The following is a 10,185-nucleotide window of genomic DNA, read 5'->3' as shown; positions in this document are numbered from 1 at the left end:
CCGAGGCTCAGAAACCCTGTGATATATCTTTCCTAAAGGGATTGTTTTTTGTTTTATAATGGGTATGAAATCCTAGCTAAGCAACTTCATATAACACTTCGGAAACACAGATTCGCACCGTTTCTTGTGAACCTAAACCAGTCGGAAGTCAACTACCCTCACAAAAAAGAAATAGGAGTGAAAATTTTGAACGAGATTGACTCCACCCATAAAACTCTGAGAAATAAACAGTAGTACCCAAAACATGGAATGGAATTTCTAGACAGGCAAGCTAGGACTTCAGACATTGGAGGGTAGGGCTTGTTCTTGTGCCTCTAATCCAGACACTATTCATCTCACAAGAAACCTACTCACAGCTTGAAAATGACACACCGAGCCTAGAGTACAAAGTTAAAATTATTTTCATTATAAATGGAAGGAATAGAAACTTAGCCTCCTACGTGGTTAGTTGCCTAGTAAGACACACGCACGCACACACACACACACACACACACACACACACACACACACAACACTTACTCTCGATTTTGTGAATAAAATCCAGATCAAGCCTAGGGGGAAAAATCACCACCAGAAAAATCTTTCCTTTTCTCACTGGGTACCAGCCAATAAATATTAGCCTCCGGTGCCCTGCTTGAGTTTAACTTGTCACCTTCCCACCTTCTCCCCAACCCAGGCACCAGCTGGGGTGCTGGTAGAGATTGGATGTCTCATTGCCTCGCCCCTGCTTTGAAAGTTCCCATTGTCTCAGCAAGAGGAAGCTCTTTAAGCCCACCAACGAGGCGAGAGAATGCGGGCCGTCTGCAATGGCGGCATGTGTACATAAACTGTTTATTTACGGGTAGGTAGTAGACTGTGGGTGAGCCAGGAATGTCATCAATAGCATCCCTGTGGCCTTAGAAAAATCCATGCGGTAACCACAGCACCAGCAATGATAAAGAATTACTTCCAGGGACCTCTGCGCCACCTTCAACTGTGTAATTCAGGCCGAGGGGTCCGGGGAGGCTGACTCCAGCTCCCACTTGATGTGCTTTGCTCTGCCTAAGGAGGGGTCTTTCCTCTCACCCCACAAGGCTCATCATCAACCTGCAGCAGCTTGACACAGACAGCCATTCCCGGAGATATAGTGAGGGGTTCCTTCCAAATAAGCTTTGCTCTGCCCTGTGTTTTCATTAGAAACAAGAAACTGCTGATCCCTATTTGTTTCTTAAGCTATCATAAACTAAATAATCAGTTCCTATTAATGACCCTAATTATTCAGCTCCTATTTTTAAATGCTGGTCTTGCAGCATGCTCTAAGTGGGTGGCTTTAATTAAGCCTAATTGCAGATACGTCACATGCAAATATACACCCTACACAAATGAGTAACAGGGCTTGGAATTCAGGGCATTAAACAGGGGTTTGCAGTGGGATGATGGTGTATATCAAATCTAAGTGTATCGCGTAAATTACTTTTCTGACATCTATGGTGGTGGACGGGGCTGTTTATTAAAGCAGAGTCATTTAGGACACAGCCTGGCATCAGTCTCGTTAGCTTCTCAAAACGGTCGTCAGGTTTCCTTGAAGCACTAAGTTGGAATGTACTGGCTTCAATTTTCTTTTGGATTCGTATGCCCGGATGTCTTCTTCCAAATATGTGTCTTCTAAGATGGCAACATGATTTTAACATTAAAGAAGCGCTAATCCTAAGGGGGAAAAATCACTTTCCATGCAAATCCCAACTGCTACTCATGGGTCCTCCCCTAGACAACACACTCTCACATACTTCATTCAGCTAAATCACTCCTGATTCTCCAATACCTCCAGGAGCTTGGTGGTGCTATTTTTTGCACGTTAGAGGTGAGGAAGTTGAAGCTTGGAAAGGTGATCTGTCCAGCACGAGATCTCCGAGGGCTGGGCTAAAGGGGTACCTGCTTGAGAACACACCTGCAAGCAACCAACATGTCCTAGAGACCTGGTTTCCTCAGTCCAAACCATCATCTCATGCAGCATCACGGCCTGTGGGCGGGGCAACCCAGTCCAGCAGCCAATCAGGGGCCGCCATAAGAAACACCAGGTGACTCAGCTCCCCCCACCCGCTGGCAGGCCACCTGCCCATTTGCAGTCCACGTGGTACCCTCAGCACCCACGAAGAATGTGACATTTTTAGCAATCTCTCACAGTAAGAGAAAGTAACAACTGCCCTCGGTGCCGGCTTGCAGACGCCCTGATCTATTGGTTGACATCAAAGAAGCTGTAAATATTGTAGGAGGGTTTGTCTGAAAATAGTTATGTCTGAGTGTTCTCGCAGTATCTTGGTCACGGTGGACACCGACCTGGTTCAAATCCAGTGGCAAAGTACATTCGACCTATAGAGACTATCGTCACCAGGTTGGGTTTCTTTTCTTTCTTTTTCTTTTCTTTTTTTTTGGGGGGGGAGGGGTGAGGGAGTTATTACTTGTGAGAATTGGCGGTAGATTGTAACGGGAACACATAGAATTAAAATTATGGCCTAATCCAGCTCCCACGCACTGGCTTTGCCTTTCCACTGCATCGAGGGTCTTTGCAGTCAAGGCCAGAGGTTCAGAGGTTTGGAAAATTGAGGGCTGGTTACTGTCTATGGGTAGATATTTTAGCCATCCAGCACAGTGGACTGGGCAGAAGTGTGTAGAGAGGTGAGGGCCGCAGGCTTGGAAATCAGGCACACCTGACTATGCATCTTGGCTCCTCCATTATCTACTGTGTGACTTCAGGCGTGTGATTTAACCTCTCTGTGCCTCTGATTTCCACATCTACAAAACTGGGTAGTCACACTTACATGATTGGGTCTTCATGAGGTTTAAATGAACTAACGGAGATAAAGCCCCTTGCCCCTAATAAAACACCAATAGGTGTTAAAGAGATTCTTATTAGTCAGAGTATTTCTCCTAAAATTAGAATTATGAAAAAGTAACCATAATTCTGAACAATTCTCGAATGAACTGACCGCTTACAGAAGTAGCTGACACTCAAACCCTTCCACGCCCAGCACCAGTCCCCAATGACAACTCACTGGGTCAGTGTCTACACCGCTCATTCACAGACTCATATTGAAACCATCTGAAGACTGTGCAAAGATAAGGCGAGCTGATGACCAAGTGGCCCTTCAAACCCCGCCTAGGACAGAAGGTTTCATGTAAGTTACAGGACAAGGTTGAGAGTGTCCCGGGCGAAGTGAAGGCCGGTGTTGCGATTCTAACACAACATGTATCAATAAAAACCAAAAGACTCGTTTTCATTATTTCCGTCTCATTTTTCAAGACGATGTTCCAGCGGTCACACTCTCCCCCCACTGGCTCTTTAAAATTGTGCTCTCCATCTTAAGTCAGTTCGCTTTAAGAGGTCCCTGTGTCTAAAACTTCTGTCTGTCACTTCCTAGAATGAGGAAGAAATGGCTTCACAAGTTATATTCTATCCATATGAGCTCTGTTTAGGCACAAACGGATGACGAATACATGTTGAATAAGATTCAAGTCTCCGTGTGTCACTGATGAATGAAGTGGACGTACGGAAAAGGTAAAGAGAAGGCGAAGAGAGGGAGCGAAAGGACAAAAGTAGAAATAGGTACTGGTGCGAATCTGCCTCCTTGGAGTCCCTGCAAGCTGAGCTGGCTGGACTCTAAGGCAGATGGACCCGAGTCTGCCGCGCGGGAAACCCCACACCCGACCATGACTATGAGTGTTTCTCATCCTTCATTTCCATCAACGTCTGACTCGTTAGGGTTACTTCGGTCCAAGGTGCCACCCCTGGCCTTCCCCACCCACTCCCAGTTTTCCCGTGCCCCGCGCTCTGTGCCAAGGCAGTGGTTGTGTCAACATCTGGCTTCACAACTCCCAGCCCTCACGCTGCTCTCTGTTTGAATAAGTAATCCCATTTCCAGCCTTCTAGGCCGGTCGGCTCCCCCAGGAGCGGTCCTCCAGCCCTCCTACTGCGAAAATGACTCACGATCCCATCCATCTCAACAATCACATGAGTCACGTGTCACGCAAAAGCCCAAAGGATGTATTTTGCGTACACAGAACTGCAGGGTTTACAAATTTCGGGGATTTAACTTTATCGGGGAAGGAGCAGGGTAGAAACGAATGCCGCATTTTTTTCAAAGTGAATGGTATTTAAAACCCACATCATACAACATCTGTGTGAATCCATCTCCAAGGATTTAATGTAAACGGTTGTCGATATAAATAGATGTGTTTTTAAGCAAAGACAGATGTCCCAGACCAGAATGTTAAGAAAACACATAAAACAGTTAAGTTCAAAGACATCTAGGCTTTCATTTCTTACTAATAGGTGAATCTTCACTGGGCCATGACAGAGAAGGATGAAAGAGAGAACATTTTTTCCCCCGGTAAACAGGGACGTGGTGCTGTGGGAAGCAGGTGTCAAGAAGCGCGCCCCCTCACCTGGGTCAAGGCACATCATCCTCTTACTCATATAGTCTCATGGTACTCGTTGACTTAGTGAAGAACATTCCAGAAGGCTCCTGTACTCAGAATATTATTTCAGCGAGTACCAAGTGGGAGGCGTCGGGAACTAAGTCACTGGAATTTGGGGGTTGGCCATGCCGACCTCAGTAGGAGAAGCAGTGAGGAGCCGACGGGGTTCTGGGGTGAGTGAGCCTGGGAACCACGGTCCTCAGCCCCTCACCCTCTCGGCGCAAGGACCGAAGAGCTGAAATGTGATAAATCTGCATTTCGTTGGGGAGGACACCACAGCGAGATTACCAGGAAAACTAGCACTAGCAGAAAGGTCACTTATAAATAGAGCGATTGGCATTTTTCGTGTGTCGAGCCCTGTACCAGGAAGCGTTTTCACACACATTCCCTTGCCGGCGTAGCGAAGAATTTAAAACGTGAAAGGAATTAGGGGAAGGAGACAAGGCTGTGCTCTACCGTACTTCTCTTTATATGGTAAAACATTACTACCAGACTCTGCCCAGGAGTCCCTTCTTTCCGGGGACAAAGACCACCGTCCTGGGACCACGCTCTCCCTGGAGGAAGGTCGTGGCTCCTTTTGAGGGTGCCAGAGGACTGAGGGGTGTCAGTGACGGAAGAGGAAACGAACTCATAGGCCGGCCTAAGGGTTGTCTTCGGCAATCCCCTCTCCACCCACCCAGGGCGCCCCAGGCTGCAGGACAGGCACGGAGAGGAGGGCCCGTACCCCGGCTGTGAGGCCCCCTCGTTGAACTCATGCAGGTGTGGACACACGTGCTGGCTGAGCTTTCATTTCATTTGTCATTTGGCTAAATGATCTGGAACTGAGCTCTTGATCAAACTATCAGAAAAGAAAGTCAAAACAAAGCACCAATCGCAAATCACTTTAGGACGTACGTTGTCCTCGTCCTGGACCCCAAGCATTACTCTTTATAGGAGATGCAAAAGCGGACTCGGACGGGGTCGCTACGATGCCGTCATCAGTCGGCAGCCTGAAGGAAGGTTGGTCTCCACGTTGCCAGATGTCTGTATCAGAATAGAATGCTGTGTCAAGCAGACATTTGGATGAGGCCACAGGAGACACTCGGTATGTCTAGACATCCCGTAGCCGAGATGGGCACGGCAAGACGCTCACAGCCTCGTGTCTTCTGCCCGCGTCCACAGGAGGATGCGTTTCCCAGCCTCCTTTGCAGTTAGGCCATGGCACTGGATTCCGGCTGATGGAAAGTGGGCCGAAGGGATGGAAGCTGATGGTAGGCTCGTAAGCTGCCTCCCCGATCTTTGGCGCTCTCGCTTCCTCTTAAGTCATGACCCTTGAGCTCATGTGTAAAGATGCCGGAGTCACAAATGTAAGGAGACTGGGTCCCTGAGCGATCACTTGGAGGAGAGCTCAGGAGAGCTGCCCCGCCTGCGTCGCACTGTGGGCTAGGGAAAAACGGGTCTTGATTATAAGACGCTGAGACTTGGAGATGGTTTGCTGGCATCTGATTCACGCATCTCGTTTCTGAGAAGTATAAGTACATGCGACCAAGCAGGTGCTGTCGAGTAACTTCTTTGGGGGCATTTTCCTGATCAGGTGTATGGTTCGAATGAAACTCAAAGGATCACGATTGGACAGAGAAAGAGAAGCAGGAATACGAGGAGGGTGGTGATGCTCCCTCCGGACCCAATTCACACAAGATTCCTAGCGCACGAGGAAACGGGAGGGTGTTTGAGGTCATTCTCTGATTCTAAGCATGGCTGCGCCCAGCTCATCCTGGAGGGGTAGTCTGTGCCCTACTCCGAGCATGGCTCCCATGGCCACCCTAGTAACTAAGTGGCTCACAGCTCAGGGACCAAGGGCTTATTTTTGAGTTTCAATCCAAGCCCACTAGTAGGCCACGTCTTGTTACCATTCATTCTGTCCAATGAAGGGACGGACTTTCTCGCAATATCCGTGCCGTGTGGCCATTTATTGGTTACTGACATCGTAAGAATTTCTCATCACTCCTTCCTTTCTAGGTAAAATAAAGCCTCGCAGTTCAATATGTTTGATTCAACCAGCAATGGCTGAGGCTCAGTGTCTGCCTTCAAAGAAATAAGAGAAAAACATAAAAAAAAAAAAAAAAGCTAACAGGATCTTATCATATTTACAATGGATGAGAGGAGTCAGGAGGAGGAAGGGGTGGGCTGCAGTCTTCAAGGGAGGCTTCCCGGAGGAGGTGGGTTTTGAGAGGTCCTAAAAGGTGGTGAGAACTCGGAAGGGTCGAGAGAGGGGTTAGGATATTACGAAAGAATTCTAGAGACCAGTATGGGTGTAGCACAGGATGGTAAGAAAGCCGGCTTGGTTGGAGTAGAAATATGCATTGGAAAATAGAGAGAAAGAGGGATCAAGGGGAAAAAGGGTGAGACCTAGTCCTGGAGGGCGTGGTAGATAGAATAACAGCCCCATGGATGTTCAAGTCTGAACCCCTTAACCTGTGAATGTCACCCAGCACGGCAAAAGGGACTTAGCAGACGTGATTAAGTTAAGGACCTCGAGATGGGGAGCTTACCCTGGATTATCCAGGTGGACTCTAAATGCAAGCGCAAGGGTCTTCATAAGAGAGAGGCAGGAGTGTCTAACTCAGAAAAAGAGATACGATGACGGAAGTCGAGGTCAGAGAGAGAAAGAGAGAGAGAGAGAGCTTTCAAGACGCTATGCATGCTGCTATGCCTTGAAGACAGAGAGGAGGCATGAGCCAAGGGATGCAAGTGGCCCATAGAATCTGGGAAAGGCCAAGAAATCGATTCTCCACCAGAGCTTCCACCAGGAATGCACCCTGCTGACAGCTAGATATTAGGACTTCCCGCCTCCGGAACTGTAAGAGTATGAACTTGTGTCGTTTTCAGCTGCTAAGTTTTCAGCCATAGAAAACTAGTGTGGAGAACTTCGAATCGGAGGCTGGTGAGACTTACATCTAAAACAATCAGTCTGGGACGCAGAAGACTACTGAGCAGAGGCATGAGGTCACGCAGGTTACATGTGTGCATTGCATGAGTGCGAGGTAAGTGCCACACAAACGGGTTCTGGCCTGTACTGGCCCCCAAGTGCCCCGGCGTGCAGAACAGTGCCCGCCACTCACATGAAACCAGATGTGGGCGATGAGCACGTGGGTAGTCAATGCTACAATCTCTGTAGCCGAGGTCCCCCTTCCCTCTCGCCTGAACTATTTTAATATTCACCTCACAGCCCTCTCGGTCTTGGCTCTTGTGTCCTTTCCAACCTGCTGCCACGTTCATGCTCCAAGGCCAGCTCTGGTTGCGTCGTCGTCACCCAAATGAAATCCATATTCCTTCAGAGATTACTTAGAGCCTCTCTGGCATGGCCTCATTTTACCTTCAGGAGCAGAAACCGCCCACACCCAGTTTCCCGTCCGCGTTGACGTGACGCCAGGGTTCGGCGGCCCTCGCTCACGTGACTCTCCCATCCCCTGAGCCCATCAGTGGCTTTGCCGTTCTAAGAAACCCTCGTCCGGGAAAGTAGAAGTTACAAACTTCATTGTTAAGTTCAGGAATTTCCCAGAAAAGTCCACTTAAATAAACATCAAGCTATCCCGCTCTTCGATAGATAGTATCAGGGGTTGTTTATTCTCCAAGACTCTTGAGAATCCTGCCTTAAAATCCTCGCCTGGCTGTCTGCACTGATCCTAAACTGCTCTACCATGACCCTAACCCAGTCTTAATCACGCTTCCTCCCACCTTGAAAGGCCTGCCAAACCCTCGAAACCCCATTAATATCTCAGCTTGGCCTGCACATCAGAAACACTGCTTGGACTCTGTCTTCAGTCCAGGTTATTTGCAAATAGAACAGAAACCAAAAGAGCGCTTGCTATGGGCCGCATTATCCATTGGGCATCAGGGCCTAAGCTTTCTGAGAAACCCGTGAAAATGTTTGAAAGCCTAGATGAGAAAGGAACATCACAAAATCAAAACTGTTACATCAGATGTGTACAAACTACGACGCCATCTCATTTCATTAATTGTTGGATTTGAATATGTGCAAATCCCACCGTGTCTGAAAACAATTTGCAGTCTTGATTTCTCGATTCACCAGAATTCAGAATTCTCAAGTATGCACAGTAGATTAGATTAGCTCCTTGTAGCCAACCCAATGCGAAAGCTATTTTTTAAAAACCTTCTCGAGTTATTCTACATTCAAAACCATTTAAGTGGGTGCATTTTACAATATGTATATGATGCATCGTGGTGCCTCCGAAAGTGAGAGAACCTCAAAATAGGCCTTAAGTCAGGCCCGCTGGTAAAGGGACACAAAAGAATGACAGCACGGATGACGGAGTGACAAGAACGATGGTCAGTGGTTGCCGGTCATCGCACATTTATGTGCTCTGGATTCCCTTGTAATGAGGGTGAAATTCACATAACACACAATTAGCCGTTTTAAAGCACAGAATTCAGTGGCATTTATTCACAATGTTGTGCCACCAACACCCCTACCCAGTTCTCAGTTTTCCATCACCCGGAAAAATACCCCGTGCCCATCAAGCAATAACTCCCCGTTCTCCCCTCCTCCCATTTCCTCGTATTGATCTGCTTTCCACGTCTATGGATTTGCCTCTGCCAGACACTTCACGTGGACGGAAGCATGCAACGCGTGGTCTTCGGAGACTGGCTTCTTTGACTGAGCATCGTGTTCTGAAGCCCGTCCGCATTGTAGCAGTGCATTCCTTTCTATGACCGGATGCTGCTCCACTGCGTGTGGACATCTCCATTTGCCTGTCCGTTCATCTACTGACGAGCATTTGGGTCGTGTCCACCGTTGGACTACGATGAGCGATGCTGCCGTGAGCGCTCGTGGACAAGTCTCTGAGAACATACGTTTCCACTTCTCCTGGGTGAAATTTCTACGTTTGGCTTTTGAGGAAGGATCCTTTTCACCTTCACAATAGCAACACGAGGAATTGGAAATAAGTAAGATTATGTCCCCAAGGTGACTCGCCGGTAGGAGGTCGCGTGTCTTCATTTCTTTCTACACACGTCTACTTGTTTCCAGTTGTTTCGTAACCTGGAACAGGGTCTGGTACTTCTCCATCGATGGTTCATTCTCACAAGTTTCCACGATAAAGAACTTGCTCCCGACATAGGCCAGCAAGACTCCTTCTTACCCGCACGGCCCTGACATCGCAGCTCTCTCCTACCTCAAGTTCATGCCTCATCTGTGCTCCCCGCAGTGGCCAGAAAGATGTTCCTAGAGTGCAAATCTTCTCACCTCATTACCCTAACCCACCACCTGCAGCCCAGCCCCCTAATACCCCTACATCATCCACTGTCTACTCAGGAGACAGCTGCTAAGACCCCAGTTCATTGTGTGGGGTGTGTAAATCTCAGATGTATTCCCCCAGAGAAAAGTGGGATACTCACCTAGGATGAAATGAACAGAATTATGGCGTCGGCCCGTTCCACGGAGCAGTTAGAGGTTAACGCCTCCAATCGGGATGGGAGGACCATGTGAGGTGCCAGGATTCATATCTGCCTGCCTAGATAGATCTCACAATCTGATGTCATCGTCACAAAGTAGCAGAAGGATGCTGCAGCGAGCAGAAGCCAGACTTCTGTGGGAAGGTGGCCCGACAGTGTGTGTCACTCGTGCGCCTGGGGAAAGCTGGGGTGCAGACGCTGCCTGCAGGAGAGATAAGCGCGGAGAAGCCTCCGTGGCGCTTACCGGGGCTGGGAGGGGCTGAAGGAGGAGTGGGC

This window comes from Pteropus alecto, unplaced genomic scaffold, assembly GCF_000325575.1.
Source record: "Pteropus alecto unplaced genomic scaffold, ASM32557v1 scaffold97, whole genome shotgun sequence".
Classification (NCBI taxonomy): Eukaryota; Metazoa; Chordata; class Mammalia; order Chiroptera; family Pteropodidae; genus Pteropus; species Pteropus alecto.
Note: the sequence above shows the minus strand (reverse complement) of the source record.